We start from the raw sequence: 22,779 nt of genomic DNA, 5'->3' as shown, positions 1-22,779 counted from the left end.
CACTTGCCCAGGCTTTGGCATGGGAGAATTATAACCCTGGCCATATTTGCTGCAATTTAAGAATCCCAGAGGCTCAGCCCCTGGGACAATGCTGGAAATGGGACATCTGTGGGATTTGCTTCTGCCCTAGACAGGAGCAGGAGATGGGGGTATGAGAGTGAATATAATACTGCAGTGAGGTTAGGTTCATATGGACAGGTGTGAAGGGTAAAGAACTTTCATGCAGTACATACCCTTATCTGCTGTCTCTGCTCAGTCTCCCCCCCCTGTCCTGGCATTACAGTTGTTCCTTTTTGTTTTTGTTTTAAAGATTTATTTATTTGAGAAATAATGAGTGAGAGAGAGCAGACAAGTTGGAGGGGGAGGGGTAAAGGGAGAAACAGACTGCCCACTGAGCAGGGAGCCTGAAATGGGGCTTAATTCCAGGACCCTGACATCATGACCTGAGCAAAAGGCAGATGCTTAACCAACTGAGCCACCATGTGCCCCTAGAGGGTTCCTTGAGGGAAGCTGGAAAAGTCTGCTTTAAGGACAAGAATAGTATCTTACCATCATTTCTATAACATGGAATAATAGCAGTGACTTCCATGTATCCAGCATATTGTCTTTACTACTTTCTTTTTTTTAAAATTTTATTTATTTATTCATGAGAGACACAGAGAGAGGCAGAGACACAGGCAGAGGGAGAAGCATGCTCCTTGAGGGGAGCCCGAAGTGGGACTCAATCCTGGGACTCCGGAACCACACCCTGAGCCAAAGGCTAGTTTCTAGTTTCTTTTGCATACCGTTCTTAGAAGCGAGAGGGGTACTGATTCATAGTTAGGCCTGCAGTAGCTGCTGCATAGAGCCAGAGGGTTTGTCAAAATCTCCAATTTGGTAAACTTGAACCAATCTTGTTGAATACATTTATCTTTCATAGGACATCCCAGGGTATTCTAGAGCTCTGGCTGGTTCAGGATTAATAAAAATGGAGTGTACATGTGTGTTGGGTTTAATGGGGTTTAATGTAATCATGTCTTCAGAAGGGACTGAGTGAAGGACATGAGAGAGCAGCCTGCTCTGTCACTCTGACCTGTGATGACTTTGGTAGATAGAGAACTGAGGCCCATGGATTGTCATGTGAACAAGGAGTGTGACCTTTGGTATCAGCACCAATTTTACAGCTTTTTCTGAGATCACAGTGGCAATACTTTTTAAGGTACTTCCAGGGCCCTGGAAGCACCTGAGAAGGGGATAAAGGGCCTTAATTAAGGAATTGATTAGCCTCATAGCTTGTTTGCATTGGAACTTTATGTTCCCAATTTAACAGGTAAAGAGGGAGATAAAATGATGGAAAGCGATAGTAAAACATAAAACTATAAAAAAGGAAAAAGGTAGGGATACCTGGGTGGCTCAGTGATTGAGCATCTGCCTTTGGCTCAGGTCATGATCCTGGGATCCAGGGATCAAGTCTCGCATTGGGCTTCCCACAAGGAGCCTGATTCTCCCTCTGCCTGTGTCTCTGCCTCTATCTCGAATAAATATTAAAAAAAAAAAAAAAAGGAAAAAAGTATACTGTAAAAGAGAGTTCTCCTCTGTTTAAAAAAAAAAAAAAGGCACAGAGGCACCATGAGGCCCTTGGTCAGAGGTTTAGTGGTTGAAAGCAGGCATCCTCAGGCCCTTACCTGGGGACAAACACAACTAGCTTCCTGGGCAGTGAATGAAGCAGAAGAAGGGGAAAGCAGCAGGGCCTGCTCATCCCCAGCACCCTCGCCACTGGAGATGAGGCCTGGAGTCCTCTCCTTGCGCTCCTGCTGTGATCTGACTCTACAGATGGTTCATGTCACCATGACCTCCTTTGACTAGGCAGCAGATCTTCATGCCCAGCAGACCACACCAGCCCTGTCGCACCCCCAGCCACCTTGCTCCTTGGCTGTCAGATGGTTACTGATTCACCTGGGGACAGACCTCAGTCCACACATGACAACGGGTAAGATCGAGAAGCATTTCAGTTAAAACATCATTTTCACTTGTGATAAAACAACTAGAAACACAAATCAAACCAATGGCATCAAAACATTCCAGTAATTATTGTATTTTTTATCATTTTGCATAAAAATAAATGCTAATTTCCTTTAGAAATGTCCCTAGTGAAACAGTAAAAATTGTTAATTTTATTAAACATAGATCCTTAAACACAAATCTTTTTTTAAACTTAAATTCAAGTTAGTTAACATATAACATCACTTACATATAACACCCATCATACTCAGGATATGCTCTATTGAGCATACTCAACAGAGCAAGTGCTCTCCTTAATGCCGATCACCAATCCAGTCCATCTCCTACCCACTGCTCTCCATCAACCCTCAGTTTTTTCTCTGTCATTAGAAGTCTCTTATGGTTTGCCACCCCCTCTGTTGTTTTATTTTTCCTTCTTTTCCACTATGTTCATGTTTCATTTCTTAAATATTCATTTTAATATTCTGAATACTGCTGCATATAATGATGGTCTGAGACAAAGCACAATGCAGTTGTTTTGAGTTGTAAGCTGAGTTATAGCCACTATTTCCATGGAGCACAGTTTTTACCTGAAAGAATGAGTGACAATGTTTACTTAAACTTTGTTATTTGGCTGATATTTTCTCAAAAAGATGAAGCAAGACAGTCACTTCAAGGAAAACAATAATATTTGTTGTCAGTGATAAGATTGAGCTTCAAAGTCAATGTTAGAATTTTCAAAAATGCAACCTAAACAGCTTCACAGTACTTAAATTCTTGGTAGTGTTTACTACCAAGATACTAGTGATACTAGTGAATATGAATTTTTTTGATATTATGTAATGAAATATGTCAGTATTTAGAAAAGCTTTATAACTCAACAAAACAATATTCTCCTTATGAGTAATGTGTGATATAACAAAATCATGTGTTGATAAAAGATTCATTCTAAATGTAAACCAGACCAATGGATATTAGACTAACAGTACAGAATGTTCCCTGATGTGGTTTCAGATTCCACTCTGCAACCCACCTTTAAGCAGCTTTCTTTGTCAAGTTTTGGTGAAGTTTCAAAAAAGAATATCCCATAATTATTTGAAAAAACTATTGAATTATTCCCTTTTCCAACTGCATATCCATATAAGGCTGGGTTTTCTCCATGTATTTCAACCCAAACAACAGAATGAATGCAGAAGCAGATATATATAAACTATACAACTGTCAGGGATATTAGAGTTTATATTGATATATTCAACTCCAGTTTGCCTTGTAGGTTCCATATTTGTAACTCCTTTTACCAATAGTAAGACACCCTGCTTTCAATACCTTTCATATATTTACTCATTTGCTCAATCTAGAATATACGGAAAGTGGTACCAGAATTATTTAGTACCAAAGGAAAAGAGTAAACGAACTATATATAGTTCATTATTTGTACGGGAGTATTTTTTAGTTAAATTTACATTAGTAAAATGTACATTTTAATTGCATAACTCAAAAAATTCTGACAAAGGGATATACCAATGTAAATGACACCTCTATCAAGATAGAGAAATTTTCCATCGCCCCAGAAAACTTCATTGTTCTCTGCCCCCGTCAATACCTCCCAGAGGCAACCATTTTTCTAAAATTTTTTGCTATAGATTCATTTTGCCAAACCTAAAACTTCTTGTAAAAGAAACTATATACACCCTGATTTCTCTTGTTTCCAGCTTCTGTGAGATTCATCCATGTGGCTTCTTGTATCCATAGTTCATTCCTTTTTATTGCTGAATAATAAGTATTTCACTGTAAAAATATACCAAAATAGATTGTTCTCTTATTGATGGGCATCAGATATGCTGTTTTCAGCTTTGAGATTTTGTGAATAACGTTGTTTTGATCATTCTTATACAAGTCTTTATGTAGACACATTTTCATTTTTCTTGGATAAATACCTGGAAGTAGAACTACTGGGTCATAGGGTTGGTGTTTGCTTAACTTTATGGAAAGCTATCATATATTTTACCAAATTAGTTTCATTATTTTTGTGCTGCTTGCAGCATTATAAAAGAGTTCTGTATATTACACATCCTTGCCAACATTTGATGTTGTCACACTCTTAAATTTTAGCCATTCTGGTAGGTATCAAGTGATATCTATTTGTGGTTTTAATTTTCATTTTCCTGATAATTAAACATATTGAGCACTTTTTCATGCACTTATTGGCCATTTTTAAATTTTCCTTTGAAGCTCCTTTTCCAATCTTTTGCTTCTTAAAAAAAATGAGTGGAAAAAAATCAGAGAGGGTGACAAACATGAGAGAAAACTCATGGAAGTGAACAAGGGGTAGTGGAAGGGGACAAAACATGAGCGAAAACTCTGGGAAGTGAACAAGGGGTAGTGGAAGGGGACAAAACATGAGCGAAAACTCTGGGAAGTGAACAAGGGGTAATGGAAGGGGAGGTGGGCGGGGGGATGAGGTGACTGGGTGACAGGAACTGAAGGGGGACTTGATGGGATGAGCACTGGGTGTTATACTATATGTTGGCAAATCGAACTTCAATTAAATATATATATATAAATATACATATACATTATATATATATACATATAAAAAGAAAATTGGGTTGTTAAGAGGTAAAGGAGAGTGAGAGGTATAGGCTTCTTGTTATGGAATTAATAAATCATGAGGCTGAAAAGTACAGCATAGGGAATATAGTCAATTGTATTGAAATAGCATCGTGTGGTGACAGATGGTAGTTACATTTGTGGTGAGCATGGCATAACAGAATTGTTAAATAGCTCTGTTGTACACCTGAAATAATGTAACATTGTATGTCAACTATACTTCAATTTAAAAAAGGAACAAAGTAAAATGAAAAGTTGCAAAAAACAAGGCGTTTTTAAATAAAAATATGGCTTTTTTCCCATAATATCCCACTTTTTTTTAAGTATCCCCATCAGAGTTCCTGAGAGATTAACCCTTTAAGAAAAGAAGGTAATAATATATAGACTCTGTAACTCCACCCTCCATTGCACAGTGCCATGTCCTTAGTAGGTGATCAGAAAGGTTTATTGTATTCATTTCACTTGGCAGAACAATTGAAAAAACAATGGGTTGTTTGTCCTTTCATTATTGTCATAAAAGTTTTTAAAAAGATTATGTAGATAAATCATTTGTCAGGTATATGTATTAGGAACATGTTTCCTGGTCATGATTTGTCTGTTTTCTAAACAGATGAGTTGCTTTCTGATGAGTTGAAGTTTTTGAATTTTGAGAAAGTCTAATATACTGATATTTTTCTTTTATGATTATTGCTTTCTATGTCCTAAGATATCTTTACCTCCCTCTAGGTTGTTTTATTCTAAACACTTTATAGCTTTAATGTTTAGTTGTGTGGTCTAGTTTAGTTTCTAAACTTTAATGTTTAGTTTAGTGAAAATGAATTAATTTTCATTTGTGGTATTAGTGAGTTTCATTCTTTTTCTCTATGAGAATGCAGCTCTTTCCAGCATTATCTGTGATGTCTTTCCCTCCACCTCTGAATTGCCTTGGCATGTTTTGGGTCTGTTTCTGGACTCTATTTGGTCCCATTGATCTACATATTTATCTTCATACATCATCAAACTGTCTTTACAATTGTAGCTTTATCGTAACTCTTGAGGTTTTGTAAGATTTCTATTCTCTATTCTTTATCAAGACAATTTTAGATATTGTGGGTCAAATGCATTTTCATTTAATTTTTAGAATCATTTTGTCAGTTTCTACAAAAAGACCTGCTAGAATTTTTTAATAGAATCTTATTGAATCTATAGACCAGTTTTGGAAGAACTGACTTACAATATTGACCTGTTGAATTCACAAACAGTGTATATCTCTTCATTTATTTATGTCTCCTCTAACTTCTCTCAGCCGAGTTTTGCATTTCAGTGTAGAAAGTCTTGACATCTTTTGTCAAACTTATTCCGTATTACTTCATGTTTTTCAAAGCCATTGTAAATTTCTTTCTTTTAATTTTACTTTCCAACTGTTTGCTGCAAATATATAGAAATACAAATGATTTTTTATATATCAACCTGGTAACTTACAGTCTTTCTAAGTGCACTTATTAGTTGTAGAGATTTAGAATTTTCTACACTGACATTCATGTTATCTGCAAATAAAAAAACTGCTGCTTTTACCTTTCTAACTTCTTTCCCTTATTGCACTGGCTCGGATCTCCTATACAACTATTAAGACTGGGGATCCCTGGGTGATGCAGCGGTTTAGCGCCTGCCTTTGGCCCAGGGCACGATCCCGGAGACCCGGGATCAAATCCCACGTCAGGCTCCCCGTGCATGGAGCCTGCTTCTCCCTCTGCCTGTGTCTCTGCCTCTCTCTCTCTGTGTGTGTGTGACTATCATAAATAAATAAAAATTAAAAAAAAAAAAGACTGGCTGTGTGGGGCACCTGGGAAATTCAGTCAGTTGAGCAACTAACTCTTGATCTCAGCTCAAGTCTTGATCTCAGGGTCATCAGGGTCATGAGTTCAAGCCCCATATTAAGCCCACCGAAAAAAAAATAAAATTTTTTATAGAAATTTACTGTATCCAATGAGGAGTTTTTCTTAATTCCAAGATTGCAGGATTTTTTCCTTAAAAAATTGTAATACCTGTTGAATTTAGTCACCTGTTTCTTTCTTTTTTTTCTGTCACTATGGTGAATAATATTGAATGGTTCTTGAATGTTAACCCAACCTTGTGTGTATGGAATATACCCTACTTGGTCATAATTCTTTTTTAAGTGTTGACGGATTCAACTCGTAGTTTGTTATGAATGATTATGCCTGTGTTCATGATGGTTATTGATGGGTAATTTCTTTTTAATAGCCTTCTCTAATTTTGGCTGGCCTTATACGACAAGTTTGGAAGTATTCACATTTTTTTCCTATTTTTAGATTTTGTATAAGGTTAATATTATTCCTTCCTTAAATGTTTGGTAAAATTTTAAGTGAAATCATTTGTGTCTTTCTTTTTAAGTAATGTTTGCACAATGAATACAATTCCCTTAACAGATACAGATTCAGAATAAAATATACTTTTCAGATTTTCTATTTTATCTCATATCTCATTTAGTTGTGTCTTTAAAGAAATGTGTCCATTTCATCTAAATTTCCTAATTTATTATAATGTACATAGTATTTCATTGTTATCCTTTTTATGTCTCCAGAAACTGAGGTCCTCTCCTCTCTTTTATTTCCTCTTTCTCTTCCCCATCAATCTTGCTACATATTTATCAATCTTACCAAGGGACCAAATTTTAGTTTCTATAATTCTCTCTTATTTCTTTTATTTTCTTTTTTACTATTTTATCTCTTTGTAGTTTCCTTCCTTCTACTTATTTTGGTGTTGATTTGTTTATGGCTTATAAAAGATACTCAGGGTGAAAACCTAGATCATTGATTTTAAGCATTTGCTCCTTTCTTACATGCATTTAATACCATAAATTTTACTTAAGCAGTTTTCCTGCATCAACATTTCTGATCTGTTTTCAGTATCTTCAGATATGAAGTGTTTTCTCATTTCCCTGTGATGTCTCATTTGTCCCATCTTGATATGTTATGTCTTATCTTCCAGTTCGGAAGGTTATCTAACTTTACTTGTGATTTCCTCTGATACATTGGTTAGTTACACATGTGTTACATGGTTTCCAAATATTTGAGAATTTTTGATACCTTATTGGTAATGATTGCCAATTCAATCCTATTGTCATAGAACATACTCTGTAGCATTTCAGCATTTTGAGTTTTATGAAGACAGGTCTTGTGACTCAGCATATGGCCTATTCACCAAGAGACAAATGCTCTTTCCGCACTTGAAAAGAATTGATATTCTACAGTTTTTGAGATGAAGTGTTCTGTAAATGACAGCTGAGTAATTTTTGTTGATGCTGTTGTTCAAGTATATATATATATATCCTTACTACTATTTTTTTTAACCTGGTGGCTCTAGCAATTCCTTGAGAACAAGATATTAAACCATCAATTAGGATTGTAGATTTGCCTATATCTCTATATCTTCTTTACTCTTATAGTTTACTTTATGTGTATTGAAGTTATATATTTATACATATTTGTCTTTGTCATGTCTTCTTGGTAAATTGATATTTTTCATCATAATGAAGTGTTCGTCACCAGTAATACATTTTTGGCTTGAAATCTATTTTTTCTGATAGTAATATATCCAACTTCCTTGTGCTTACAATTTGCATGGTATATATTTTTCCACCTTTTTTACTTTCAAGCAGCCTGTGTCTTCATATTTAAAATGAGTGTCTTATAGATAGCATAGGGTTGGGTCTTGCTTTTTTTAACGTAGTGTGACAATATCTGACTTCCAACTGAAATAAATGCTGTAAGTGCTGCTTGAATGTAGGCTATTAGCATGTAATTTAACTATTTATATGTTTGGATCTAATCTTCTCACTGTGGTAAGAAAAGCTTTTGACATTTTACAAATATGAATAATATGCTGTTTTTTTCTTTGTAAGGAACGTTTTATCAGGTTAAAGAAATCTAAATTTTATAAAATCTTAAATTTTTAAAAATTTTTTAAAAATTTTTCTGCATGCATGTATTGAAATATGATCATTTGATTTATTTTTCTCCTTTAATCTGTTGATGTGATGAGTTTTGTAATAGTAAACCATACATCCATTCCTGTGATAAAACCAAGTTTGTCATGATATATTATATAATATGTGTATATCATCAATCTTTGTGGCTGAAATTGCCATATATTTTTCTTTCTTTCCCCTCTTACCACCCTTGCCACACTTTTATACCAAGATTATGTGCCAGCTTCATAACATGAATTGAGGATTGTACCCTCTTATTCTGTACCCTGGATTAGATTTTATAAGACTAGGTTACTTCTTCATTTTTTTGAGGAAACTATGTGGGCTTGGAGGTCCTTTTTTTAGGAGAAAAACATTTGTGTATTGATTTGTTTAACAGTTTTGGAACTATTCATGTTTTCTATTATTTAAAGTCAATTTTGTTGAGTTTTATCTTTCTTTTTAGAATTTGTCCATTTTGTCTGTATTTGACAGTCTTCATAAGTATTCATATTAAAGGTTTATCAATAGTATTATTCTTTTCATAACACTAATGATAGATCCTACCTACCATCTGTTTGCTTTTGTTTTATGCATTTCTGATCTTGATTATTGTCTTCCCTCTAATTTCTTTGTGTTTATTTTGCTGACTTTTTTTAGCTTATTGAAATGGTTGCTTGACTCATGAACATTTGGTCTTTCTTGTTTTCTTATATATACATTGAAAACAACAAGACTCCCTTTTTAAAACATATTTATTTGAGAGAGAAAAAGAGAGAGGATGTGGGGGGAGTGGCAGAGGGAGAAGCAGACTCCCTGCTGAGCAGGGAGCAGATCCCAAAACCCTGGAAACATGTCCTAAGCCTAAGGCAGATGCTTAACTGACTGAGCTACCCAGGCGCCCCAAAGCAACAAAACTCCCTTTAACTATTGCTTTTACTATATCCCACAAATTTTGATATGGAGTTTTTTATTATCATTAAGTTCATAATATTTTATTATTTCAGTTGTGATTTCTTTCACCCTTGGGTCATTACATTTTTCCTAGAGATTGTTTTACTGACTTTATTTTGCTTACATTTTTGAACATTTAACTATGGAAAAATTAAATATCTAAAGTGTACACAGAACAGTATAGTGAATCCCCAAGTACTCACCACCCAGCTTCCATAATTATCAAGTTGTGTCCAGTCTTGTGTTTTCTATGCCTCGCCGACTGCCACCCCAATGTCCTGTATTAATTTCAAGTAAATCTTATGGGTTACTTAGAAATGTGTGTTAAATGTCCTAACTGTATGGGGATTCGCTAGTTATCTGTCTAATTTAATTGTTGTATGTTCAGAGAACATTGTGTGATTTCATCCTTTGAACTTCTTTGTGATTTGCTCTATGTCCTAAAATATGATAAATATTCTGTAAAGATTCCACATTGTATTCTGCAGCTCTTGGGAATATAACCCCATATGTCCTTTAGGTAAACATTGTCAGTAGTATGTTCAGATCTTTATGTGCCTACACTTATTGTGTCTGATTATATCATTATGAAGCAATTTTCTTCATCGCTAGTGAATGCTTTTTATCCCCAAATCTACTCTGTTTGCTATGAACATAGCCATGCTAGTTCTCTGGTGATTGTAATCTACATAGTACACTTCTTACTTTTCCAATTTTTATCCTTTCTGTATCTTTATCTTTTAGATGTCTTTTATAAAGAGCGTATTGTTGAATTCTTACATTCAGTCTGCCAATTTATTGCTTTTAACAGGAGCATCTGGTGTCTTTACATTTAATTTAATTAGTGACACATATAGGTTTAAATCTACCCATCTCATTTGGTACATTCTCCTTGTTTCACATCTGCTCCCCACTTCTTGTTTATTGCCTTCTTTAGATTCTTTTTAAAATCGATTTTCAAAATACATCAAGAGTTCAGCCAATTCTCACCACCCCCACTGCTGCCACCTCACCCAGACCATTCTCCTGCTTCCTCTGGATAAAGCAGTGGCCTCCTGACGTATCTTTCTCCTTTCTCCTTCCTCCCACTTCCCACCTCCCCCCGACCATCTGCTCACTAAGCAGCAGCCAGAGTGAGCCTCTTAGCTTGGAAGCTCCATCATACCTTGCCTCAGCTCCAAAGCCTGTGTCTCGGCTCCTGCTCACACGGTGGAAGCCGTGAGTGGCATAGTGCTCCGGGGGACCCTTATGGCCTGTGAGGCCTGCTCCCCTCACATTACATGGGCCTCAGCTCAGACCACCACCCTCGCTCTGTGTACTCCAGACTCACCTGTCCATCTGCAGTTCCTCTGACAGGGCAGGGCCCCTCCAGCCTCTCTCAGGGGGAACTGTCCTCACCCTGGCCTTGTACCCAGTTCATCTGCTTACCCTTTCCACATCCTTGATCCAGAATCACTTTCTCAGCGAGGTGAGCCATGCCCACTCCATGTAACATGTCCTCATCACACCCTCAGCCCTCCTCCTACCCTTGACCCTGTTCTCGTCTCTGTCCTATCAATTAGTCACCTTCTGCCATCCTATGCAGTGCCCTGATTATGGTGTCATGTGTTTGTTTCTCTGCCTCTCTTAGAAAAGAAACTTCATGAGGGGTTTCTGCCTGCTTCTCAAGTTCCTCAAATAGGGACTGGCTCATGGTACAAACTCAAAGGATATCCATGAACAAACGTAGGAATTGCATGTTTTCCCTTACGGTTGTTTGAAAATCATATACCCTTTTGTTTCTTGCTTTCATTTTTCCATAGAAATGGCAACATGCATATTTGACAAATCAAAGTCTAAAATGAGCTGATATGTTACTGTCTTCCTCCTGGAATTTACAGTGACCTCTGAACACTTGTAATATACTCCATTTAATTTGTTTGGAGGTTTTTGTGTATGTGTTTTGTTTGTTTGAGGAAGGGGTCAGGCATGGGTGAAAATTCAGTTTTATGGGAAACCGAGTCCAGAATTCTAAACGTTAGACTGACAACAGTGAATGACTAAAAGACATTGGACTTCTAATTGTCTTTTTTATGGAAATCAGCCAAGTGCAGGTGTTTGTCAGGTTCCTACTTTGGTTTCAAGAACTTGTCAGTATGATCAAGTTGGTTTCCAAAGACGTGATCCAATATGAGCGGGACGAAAATACCTCACATACTTGTAAAAACAGACATTTAAGGACACCACACTCAGAAGTTCCCCTCTGAAGTCTGGGCTGCTCCTCGGAAATGTGTGTTTTCCAAGTCCCCCACCCAGTGGAAAGTGGTCTGCAGCTTCCTTAGAGACCACTACACAGAGCCTTTGATCAGAGTCAATGTGTCATTTGTGAGAGCATGGTAATAGTATAGGAGTGATTTAAAGGAGCTGTGGAGATATCAATAGAAGTGTAAAACCCATGTCAGAGGAACAATTTGAATAGTCTTAAACCTAGGGAGTCTTCTTGCACTTCCATTTCAAGTCCATTTCCAGACTTTCAGAGCCTAGAGGTATAAGTATGCAGGTGTGCAGCTGCCTGATACCCACAGCATCACACCTGTGTCCTCTCTGGCCCTCTCTGAAGCAGGGTCAGTCCGCATGGTCCACATGCCACCCATTGGCAGCAGTGGTCCTCTGCGTACTGTCCCAGAAAACAAAATTATTTTGTGATTATGCTTTCTGTTTCTTCCTGGATTTCAGGGTTCACATGCTTTATATCACGGACAAAGATGGGCCCCAGGGGGGACATACATGCACTTTGATAACAGCCCCAACCAGCAGGTGGTCGCTGGTCCTTTCCTCCCGGAAAAGCTTGATACTTGCTAGTTTTCCCATCATCCTCTCAGATTGTCGAAGTTGTTGGACTCACTGTGTTGTTCTATAGGAACGTTTCCAGGATTCTCTGAAATTGTGACAGACTGCAGGGCTGGGAGGGGAGAGGGGTGGGCTTGATATCCTCCCTTGCCTCCATTCAGACTGAATGAATGCTCAGGTCTTCATCGTCAACCAAATTCATTTCCCCTCCCCTTTACAATTAGGATGCTAGTTACCAAGATAGGAAATAGTCACAGCAGAGGCCTCTGACCCATGGAATTCAACATTTGCCCCAAGTCCCCAGCCACACCCCTACTGGTTTCTGTGCTTATTTCTAGAGTACCCAGGCTTATCCAAGTCTCCTGAGGCTCAATCTTTATTGGCTCTTAGTTAACCACTTATCCTTTCCTTGAAATTCTTCCCTCCACCCCCTTGGGTTCCCTGGCAAAATGTCACCTTTTACAAAAATTTTCTTGATTAATTTTTGTTACAAAAGCAATGGAAGTTTTTATAGTCAGTGAAAAGATGAAAAAGCATTTTAAAATGTTAATAATATCCCCCAATTTATACTTTCCTTAGCTAATAGATAGTATATAGAAATTACTAGCTGTGCTCATATTTGTAAGTACAGAATAGTCTTTTGTACTTGTTTTTACAACTAGATGTCTATGATTCTATACAATACATGTAACTTCAAAGCTTCCTCTCCTCGGTAAACTGTGCATCAAAGATGTCCTTCCAGATCAACAAATCAAACTGGATTCAATTCTTTAACAGAGGAGCACATCCAGTGTATCCAGTTATTCTTCATTGAGAAGCATTCTGGTTTTCTCCAGTTTTTGCCACTTCAAAAATTCTAACATGATATCACTGAATACTTTCTAATATAGTATTAACTTACTTCTGTAAGAAATATTTCCCAATATGGTATCGCTAAGCTCTTGTATTTTGAATTTGAATCGATATTTTCAGATCACTTTTTCAAAGGAGCTTAAAAAATTCACATTCTCACCAAAAATGCAGAGGTGTGCAGAATTCTGTATAGTCCCTCTGACTCCAGATGTCATCAGTAGGTTTTTTGCCAGTCTGTCTGAAAATTATATTACATTGGCAGTTTTCATTGTTTCTTCATGACCAGTGCTCACGCAAATATCTTTTTATGCATTATTGGCCTTCTGGATTTCATTCCCTGTAAACTGCCTATTCATGACTTTTGTCATTGGGTCGCTGTGTGTCTTTATCTTAACAGTGTATAGCAGTTCTTTATAAGACTTTTAGTGTTTTGTGGTCATATGTTACAACTATTTTACTAAGCCTACTAATGTTCTCTTTATACTGTTTTTTTTCTGCCATATTTTAAAACTTTATCTGGTTAAATATTTTTTTAATTTTTGTCTATTTTCTTTGGATATCTTGCATTGCTTAGGAAGGTCTTCCTCATGCCAAAGTCATACAAAAATTTTCCTGCTTTTTTCTTGTAATATGTTTACATTTAACTGTATAACATTTATATCTTTATATGGAATTTACTTCTGGAGGCATGGAGGTGGGGTGTGAGTATATTTTCTGCCAGCTGGCATTTATTAAATGGACCACTCTTTTCCCTGGGAACCGAAATGCCACTTTGGGCATACATTTTTTTTTTATAATATATTGACTAGCTCATCATTGTGGTGAAGTAAACCCTCCCTTATTGCATTCTTCATTTTTTTTTGTTTGCTATTAGAAACGTGTTAATAAATATAAAGAGTTTAGGACCGTGCCTCTTTTTTGTTTGCTACTAACCTAATTTTACTTAAATATTTTAACAATTATGGAAAATATTGAACATCTGTAAATGTATACAGAATAATATATTAAGCCCCCATGAGCCCATCATTCAGTGTCCATAATTAGCAAGTAGTGGCCAGTCTTGACTTCACACTTCAAAATAGTTATATCCAATTCCCTAAAAGACATTAGAACTCTGATTGATATTGCCTTCCAGTTTTGCATGAGTTTTGAAAGAATTGGCATTTTTATGATGTCATACCCCCTTGCTGAAACACAATTAGCTTTTCCATTTTGGCCCATCTCCACACTCTGTGGCTTTCAGTCTTCTGCTAGATACTCTGGGTCTGAATAGCCTGCTGGTGTCTCCCCTTGTTCTGATTTTGTTTCCTCCACACATGACTGAGACTTGTGCCCTGAGTTCTTTTTCTGAGAGCGCTCAAACAGTATCTTGTCTACAGCTGATTCCCAAGGTGACAGTTCCAGCCATGACTTTTAATTTATTCAGCAGACGTGTGTTGAGCACTTGCTATGCCTGTGTGTTCTGCTTCATGCTGAAAAGATAGCGGTGAAAGGCAGATGCAATGTCTGCTCCCTGGTGAGTCAGTGGTACACTCAGGGTAGAGGGCAAGAGGCTGCTCTGACTTGGTCTATGCAGGCCAGGTGGGCTTCCTGGAAGAAGTAGTATTTAAGTTGAATTCTGAAGAGCTGGTAAGAATGTGCTGGGCAAAGGAGCAAGATGTGAATGTTGGAGGATAAAAGACGATGTGGGTGGGAAGAATATCCTGTTCCCAAAGAACAAGTGGGCCATGATGAGTCTGGGAGGGAGCATCATCAAGTCCCATCCTTTCTGTGCTGGCCTCTGCTCTGAGTCCTTTGTGTTGACCTCATTTCACCCTCACAACAATCCAGAAAGGCAAAATATAAAGAAACTCACACAGGTCTATGCAGCCAGCAGGATCATGAATCAGGTTTGAAACTTGCATTCAAGAGCCCACCATGGCAAGCCAAATGCTGTTGAGGAACCTTTCGCAGGAGACTGAACAGGTTATACTTTCCGTGTTTGTGCTGCTGTGCGAAGAAGCCATTATATTGTGTGTGCCAGCAGTTGCAAGGAGGACATGTGGGCTGCAGTTGGGTAGGGCTTATTGCAACCATAGCAAAACACATAAACTAATATCCAGAGGAAAATGCAGCCATGAAAATGGAATGTAACACTGAGAGTAAGTTTCTGTGAGAAAAAGTGCCAGGAGACAGAGGCAGGAAATGGAAAGAAAGACAAAATGCAGCCATTGGACTAATTCCACCTTTATTAATGCAACATTTTCCCACCATCTTTTATGAAGGACTGTGCTATAGCTGGAAGAGTCACCTTTATAAAATAAACCTGTTGAGAGCATGCTGGTTAGATCTGCTTTAGGAATTTGTGTAGCAACTTTTCCAGGTAAGCAGAGGGCACTTCCCCAAGAATCAACTTTTTGGTTATTTTAGCCATATGTTATGAATAGCTTTCTAAGGTGAATTGTATGCCCCAGTGGCTTATTAAGCTGAAGTTATGCAACTAAATTTATCCCCTCCTTGACATAAGTATGAAGCATGGCCTAATTAAAAGCACATTTAGGGGGAGCGCCAGGGCTGCGGTGAGAGGAGGAGCGCAGGGGCCGGGGCAGGACGATGTGGTGGCCTGGGCGGCGAGCGGGCAGCGGAGCCTTGGCCTATGTGACTGCACGGCGCTGGCGCGGCCTCCATCTGGAGAGGATTCAAGATGACCAACGAGGAACCTCTTCCAAAAAAAGTTCGACTGAGTGAAACAGACATCAAAGTTATGGCACGAGATGAGTTCATTCTAAGGTGGAAACAATATGAAGCGTATGTCCAAGCTTTGGAGGGCAAGTACACAGATCTTAATTCTAATGATGGGTTAAGGGAGTCTGAAGAAAAACTAAAGCAACAAACAAGGGTCTGCTCGCAGGGAAAGCATCCTTGTAATGCGACTAGCAACCAAGGAGCTAGAGGTGCAAGAGTGTTCAACTCAAATCCAGTACCTCAAGCAAGTCCAGCAGCCTAGTGTTGCCCAACTGAGATCAACAATGGTAGACCCAGCGATCAACTTGTTTTTCTTCAAAATGAAAGGTGAACTGGAACAGACTAAAGACAACCTGGAACAAGCCCAAAATGAACTGAGTGCCTGGAAGTTTATGCCTGATAGGTAAACAAATCATACACCCCAGTCAAGACTTCCCTGACAGTCCCACTGCGAGAAAGCTGTGGTGGGACAGCCAAGTACTCGTTTCCACACCAAGACTCGGACTTTTTGAGCCAAAAAAAGCCACATTCTTATACTATCCAGCTTGTAATGGTTAATGTAAAACTTACCAGATGAACCTTGTGTTTTAGCTTTTTTTTCGTCCCCCTCCCCTTGCTTCAGAGGCCTGATGGCATCGGACTCTACCGAAGAAGTGACCACCTCCGAAAAATTCCCCTTCTAGAACATGTAGACACTTGAGAAATGTTTCTGTTTGAAGAAAATAGAGGGAGAAACAGAAATCTTAAGTCTGTGGCACACTGTGTCTTCAGACAGTTTGGAGGAATGAAAACCTAGAGATTTAAAATCATGTATTGAACATGTAAAATTCCAGTAAAATGTAAAAATGAAATATGCATTGCTCTTAACCTTGAGCATAGTGACTTAGAGACACTGTATCTCAGGTTTGCCAATAAGACTGTGGACTTTGTGATTGTTGTTGAACTTCTGAGTCAAAACTCAAATGAGGTGAATTTTGCCTTTAAAGAGTTTATTTGCTAAGAACCAATTTAATAGTCATGAGAGAATCAAATAATAGATGTCAGTATAAGTAGTTCATATATTTAACCATTTAGTTTGGGGCTCTATATTACTTGATTGAGCCTTAAATCAATATGGTTTTAATCAATGGTTTGTTCTTTGAATGGTTGCTAATGCTGTAGATAATCTTACTGAGGACTGTACAAACAAACATAAAGGTGTGGTATCAAACTTCAGGTTGAAACTGTTTGAAGCATTATAAACATTCATTTCACTACTAGATTGTATAAGGATATTGGCTGTGATGAGACTCACTGCGTTATTTTTTTCAGTAGTGAAATTAAATCCCCATTCCATTCAACAGGCACATGTTGAAAAAGTACTGTCGTTGATGTTAATGGGGGAATGTGTTTCCTTCATTGTATTTGGGCCATTTGTATTGCACTCTTGATATTAAATTAAATGTGCCTTGAAAAAAAATAAAAAATAAAAATAAATAAAAATAAATTAAAGCACATTTAACTAGGGGGCAGGATGAGCTATTTCAGCTGTGGCTCCCCCTGGGGCCATTCTGGGCATCTCTCAGACTCCTTTTTCTCACAGTTCTCTCCGGCCCAGGGGCCTGGAGTCCATTTCAACCCCATGCCTGTGTACCAGTCAGGAATGACTTTTCTATAACAGTACAATGTGTCTACACATAAAGAAAATGACCATAGGATATTGGCCATGGAGTGAGAGAGAGCCTAAGAGAATGATCTGTTTTTTGATACAATTTTAATATCAAAGAAGAAATTTCAGGGAAGATAGGAGGAGAGAGCCTGCCCTTCCCTGTGCTTTCCCTGGCCTGGTTCACCTCCTCATCTCTGGGATTCTGCTCCCCCCAAAACTAGAGCATGTTCAAGAAAGGGTTACAGGAGGGGAAATGTCTGTGTCTATATGATTATGTGCTTATGTATTTTTTCATTGGGAATAATTTATCTTACTCTTCCTTAAATAGATTTTGTTGTTTAGGGCAGATTTAGGTACATAGCAAAATTGAGAACAAAGTATAGATGGTTCTTGCACCCTCTGCCCTCTCCCACACACATAGCATCCTGCATTATCAACATCCCCCACCAGATTGGTGCATTTGTTACAATTATGAACCTTTGTTGTCACATCATAATCTATCATTTACATTAGAGTTCACTCTTGGTGTTGCTGTTCATTCTACGCATTTGAACAAATGTGTAATGATATGTATCCACCATTATGGTATCAATCGTAAAAATCCTCTGAGCTCTGTGTGTTGATCCTTTCTCCCCCAGCCCTACTCCTGGCAACTGATCTTTTTACTGTCTCCATAGTTTTGGCTTTTCCAGAATGCTGCATAGTTAGAAGCATACAGTGTGTAGCCTTTTCAGATTGGCTTCTTTTACTTAGCAATATGCATTTAAAGTTTTCTCCATGTCTTTTAGTAGTTTTATAGCTCATTTCTTTTTAGCTCTGAATAATATTCCATTGTCTAAATGCACCACAGTTTATTTATCCATTCACCTACTGAAGGCTGTCTTGGTTGCTTCCAAGTTTTGTCAGTTATGAATAAACTGCTATAAACATCTCTGCTTATCTTGCTTCTTTAAAATGCAAAATCAGAACACATCCCCAACTTCTGAATATGGAAAAACTCTGTAGATGTAATGTAAAAATGTAAAAAGGGATCTCCCTCGGAAAAGGATAAAAAGGGTGTGTGATCTAACTGCATTTGGCTAAAACATCAAATAGTAATGACATTTTTAAAAAGATTTATTTATTTATTTATTTATTTATTTATTTATTTATTTATTTATTTAAAAGAGAGGACAGCGGGAGTAGGGCAGAGGGAGAGAGAGAATCCTCAAGTAGACTCTTTAGTAAGCACAGAGCCTGATACAGGGCTCAATCCCAGGACCCTGAGATCATGACCCTGAGCTAAAATCAAGAGCCAGTCACTAAACTTAGCTCAAAAAGGAAAATCATTAAAGGGCCACACTCAGTAAGCACCTATCCTAATTTGCTGTTCTGAGTACTCAGTGAACTCCCTTCTAGGTGTCCCTCAAATAGTAATGATATTTAAACTGTTAAGTTGATTTCTGGGGCTTGCATCATAGCTTGACCAAATGATGCCACATTATGCTATTCCAATAGCTTGATGTCACACACCTGCTTAAAACCTTAGGTTGTAGAGAAAATTTCAACCATTGGGGAAAAAGGGAATCCTAGATCTGTCCTAAGCATATTTTATATTTATATTTATGTATTTTATTTTTTCCTTTGACACTTCAGCAGCTTTGATCAAGGAGCCTCTTAATTCTTGTCCAGTGCAGAAAACATCACAGGACAGAGCTTGAACAACATGTGAGCATCTCTACCCCTTCCTTCATCCCACTATCACCATCCTCCCCACAGACCCTGTGAGGCCCACTGTCTGCCTACCACTGCTTGAGTGCTATGTGATGACAGCAGTTTTGTGACACACTGCCATGTGGGAGATGACACCAAGTTTTAGTGTTTTTATTTTTTTTATTTATTTTTTTAATAAATTAATTTTTTATTGGTGTGCAATTTACCAACATACAGAATAACACCCAGTGCTCATCCCGTCAAGTGTCCCCCTCAGTGCCCGTCACCCATTCACCCCCACCCCCCGCCCTCCTCCCCTTCCACCACCCCTAGTTCGTTTCTCAGAGTTAGGAGTCTTTATGTTCTGTCTCCCTTTCTGATATTTCCCACACATTTCTTCTCCCTTCCCTTCTATTCCCTTTCACTATTATTTATATTCCCCAAATGAATGAGAACATACACTGTCCTTCTCCGATTGACTTACTTCACTCAGCATAATATCCTCCAGTTCCATCCACGACGAAGCAAATGGTGGGTATTTGTCGTTTCTAATGGCTGAGTAATATTCCATTGTATGCATAAACCACATCTTCTTTATCCATTCATCTTTTGATGGACACCGAGGCTCCTTCCACAGTTTGGCTATTGTGGACATTGCTGCTAGAAACATCGGGGTGCAGGTGTCCCGGCATATCAGATAAAGGGCTAGTTTCCAAAATCTATAAAGAACTTATTAAACTCAACACCAAAGAAACAAACAATCCAATCATGAAATGGGCAAAAGACATGAAGAGAAATCTCACAGAGGAAGACATAGACATGGCCAACATGCACATGAGAAAATGCTCTGCATCACTTGCCATCAGGGAAATACAAATCAAAACCACAATGAGATACCACCTCACACCAGTGAGAATGGGGAAAATTAACAAGGCAGGAAACAACAAATGTTGGAGAGGATGCGGAGAAAAGGGAACCCTCTTACACTGTTGGTGGGGATGTGAACTGGTGCAGCCACTCTGGAAAACCGTGTGGAGGTTCCTCAAAGAGTTAAAAATAGACCTGCCCTATGACCCAGCAATTGCACTGTTAGGGATTTACCCAAAGATTCAGATGTGACACCAAGTTTTAGAAAGCCTAAGAATCCTGCCCTAGGTCACACAGTTAAGAAACTGCAGCATTGGGGTTGAGTCCAGGTCACCTCCTCCAAACCTGATCTGTACTGCCCCTTTGCAAGAGTTGTGCTTGACTCTACGCTATCTAGTGTGTTTGCTGCAGTATATGGTCCAGAACATAAAATTCCCTAATGGATGACTACAAAATGAGCTGAATTTGAATTGCTATGGTTGCTGGAAGGTAGACATTTCAGAGCCAAATACGCACAGGGTTTTTAAGCCTGGAAATGGACAGATGAACTCTCACAAATAAGACCTGGTAGAGATCCACAGTAAGGCAGTGAGACAAGGAAAAGAGCCAGCATTAAAGGCAATAGATGGCAGGTACTCCAGAGAAGGAAAGAGAGTAAAATACCATACAGGGAGGCAAGAACGGTAAGGATGAAGGATTATATTGCACAGTCCAAGCTTCTATAACAAAACACCACAGACCAGGTGTTTAAAAATTAGAAATTTGTTTTACAGTTTTGGAGACTGGGAGTTTGAGATCAGGGTGCATGGTCAGGTTCTGGTGAGAGTTAATTTCCTGGTTTGGAGATTCCACCTTCTTGCTGTGTCCTCTTATGGTGGACAGAGCTCATGAGGCCCCTGCCTCCTAAGATCATGAGGCCATTAGGATATCAACATGTGAATTTTGGGAGGACACAAAGATTTAGCCCAAGCAGAGATTGTTAGTATTATGGGGGAGTAAAGGAAAAATAAAGCATACATGAGACCTGGTGAAAGAAGTAAGGGTGGAAGACAACCAGCAGAGGGCTGAGGAATGTGCGAAGAAAGGGGGAAGGAATATAGAGCAGATGTAGATGGAAGGCTGTAACTGGAAGCATGGTTTATAAGAGCTGTGCTTCTAGGAGGGTGCTCAGGATCACAATCCTGGGGGAAGCAGATGAGCAGGCTTCTATCAGGAATGTGAGCAAGATAAGATTAAGGGTACAGAAAATGGGAGGTTAAAGTCTGAAAGTGGAGAATGAAAATAAGACCCAATTTTAGCTGCACTTATTTTTGTTTGCTTGCTTCTCCAGGTGCCACATGGAATGTTCTTGGAGGTAAACTAGGTGTCGGATCTGTTACATTATTTTAGCTTGAAAAAGGAAAATCATTAAAGGGCCACACTCAGTAAGCACCTATCCTAACCCACTGTTCTGAACACTCAATGAACTGCCTTCCTGGGTAGTCTGAATCCAAGCTTCTCTGTCACATGACTCACAGTGCTTATAACCAATTGTTGCTGACTTCAGTGAGTTATCTCCTCTTTCTCTTGACAGTCAATGTCAGAGCTGTGACATAAGCCAGGCCCAGCAGTCCATATGTCTTGCTGAACTAAGGGCCATCAAGGCTACAAAGTTCAGTTATCTATTTATGTGATAAACAGATATGTTAGTGCTTACTTGGCATTTTTTAGGTGTCTCTGTGCTAGGCATTGTGCCAGCTGCAGGATTCCCAATGGAGATTAACAGACGTGGCCCAACTCTTCCAGGAGCTTCCAGTGAAATGAAGTATAAAGATACTAACACACACATACATGCACCTTGTTGCAATTAATGTGAAGCACAGTAAAGAGAAAAGTATGTTCTATGAGAAAAAACACATGGGACTTAATTTAGGTAATTGTCAGGGGAAATCTTTTAGCTAGTGACATAGGACCTGAAGAATGTGTATGAGTCAGTACAGGAAGGCTGGCAAGCAAGGAGGAAGAGTACTCAGAGAGGTTGAGTTCCTCAGGAGGAAGAGTATTCAGAGAAAAGAAAGGTGGGGGTGGGGAGAAACATAATGGATGAAGGACAGTAGTGTAGAATGAGATGGAGAGGGAGGCAGGGCTAGAACACAAGTGGACCTAGGTTATGGAGGGGAGCTTCTGTTTTTATTTTACAGGTAAAATTCTACTTTGGAATTTAAGGTGAGGGAAATGCATGATCCAATTTAAAAGATCATGAAGGTTGCTATGTAGAGAATGGATTGGGGTGGGAAGTAAGAGCAGAAGCAGGAGATCATCCCAGCTGTTCTGTGCTGGGTCCCTGGGGCAGATGGGTAGAAATTAAGAAGGAAATAAGCAGATGGATTTAAGGTCATTTGAAGGTAGAAATCCCATCATTAAATTGTAGACTTTACATGAGTTATGGATTAACAACTTCACTGATTGTGGAGAAAGAGGACCAAGAATGCTTCCAGCATCCTGGCTTGATCAACTTAAATAGACGGGGAAAACCCTTCACAAATGGGGGGAAAATGGAGGAGAGGCCAATCCAATGAGGAGAGTGGAATGTGTTTATGGTCTCATTATGTTTGAGGTAACTGAGATATATTCAAGTGAGATGTCACATAGGTGGTCAGATCCACAAGACTGAAGT

At 38.6% G+C, this 22,779-nt stretch overlaps 1 protein-coding gene and 1 pseudogene across 1 annotated transcript in view; both read left to right on the top strand.

Moving 5' to 3' along the window:
• Window positions 1–22,779, top strand: part of OTUD7A (OTU deubiquitinase 7A) — a 391,545-nt gene that overhangs the window by 122,905 nt on the left and 245,861 nt on the right. The window lies entirely within an intron of this gene.
• Window positions 15,876–16,599, top strand: LOC129510512 (pre-mRNA-splicing regulator WTAP-like; annotated as a pseudogene).

This window comes from Nyctereutes procyonoides, unplaced genomic scaffold, assembly GCF_905146905.1.
Source record: "Nyctereutes procyonoides isolate TBG_1078 unplaced genomic scaffold, NYPRO_anot_genome, whole genome shotgun sequence".
NCBI lineage: Eukaryota > Metazoa > Chordata > Mammalia > Carnivora > Canidae > Nyctereutes > Nyctereutes procyonoides.
The sequence above is the reverse complement of the archived record's forward strand: the minus strand, read 5'-3'. Positions and strand labels throughout refer to the sequence as shown.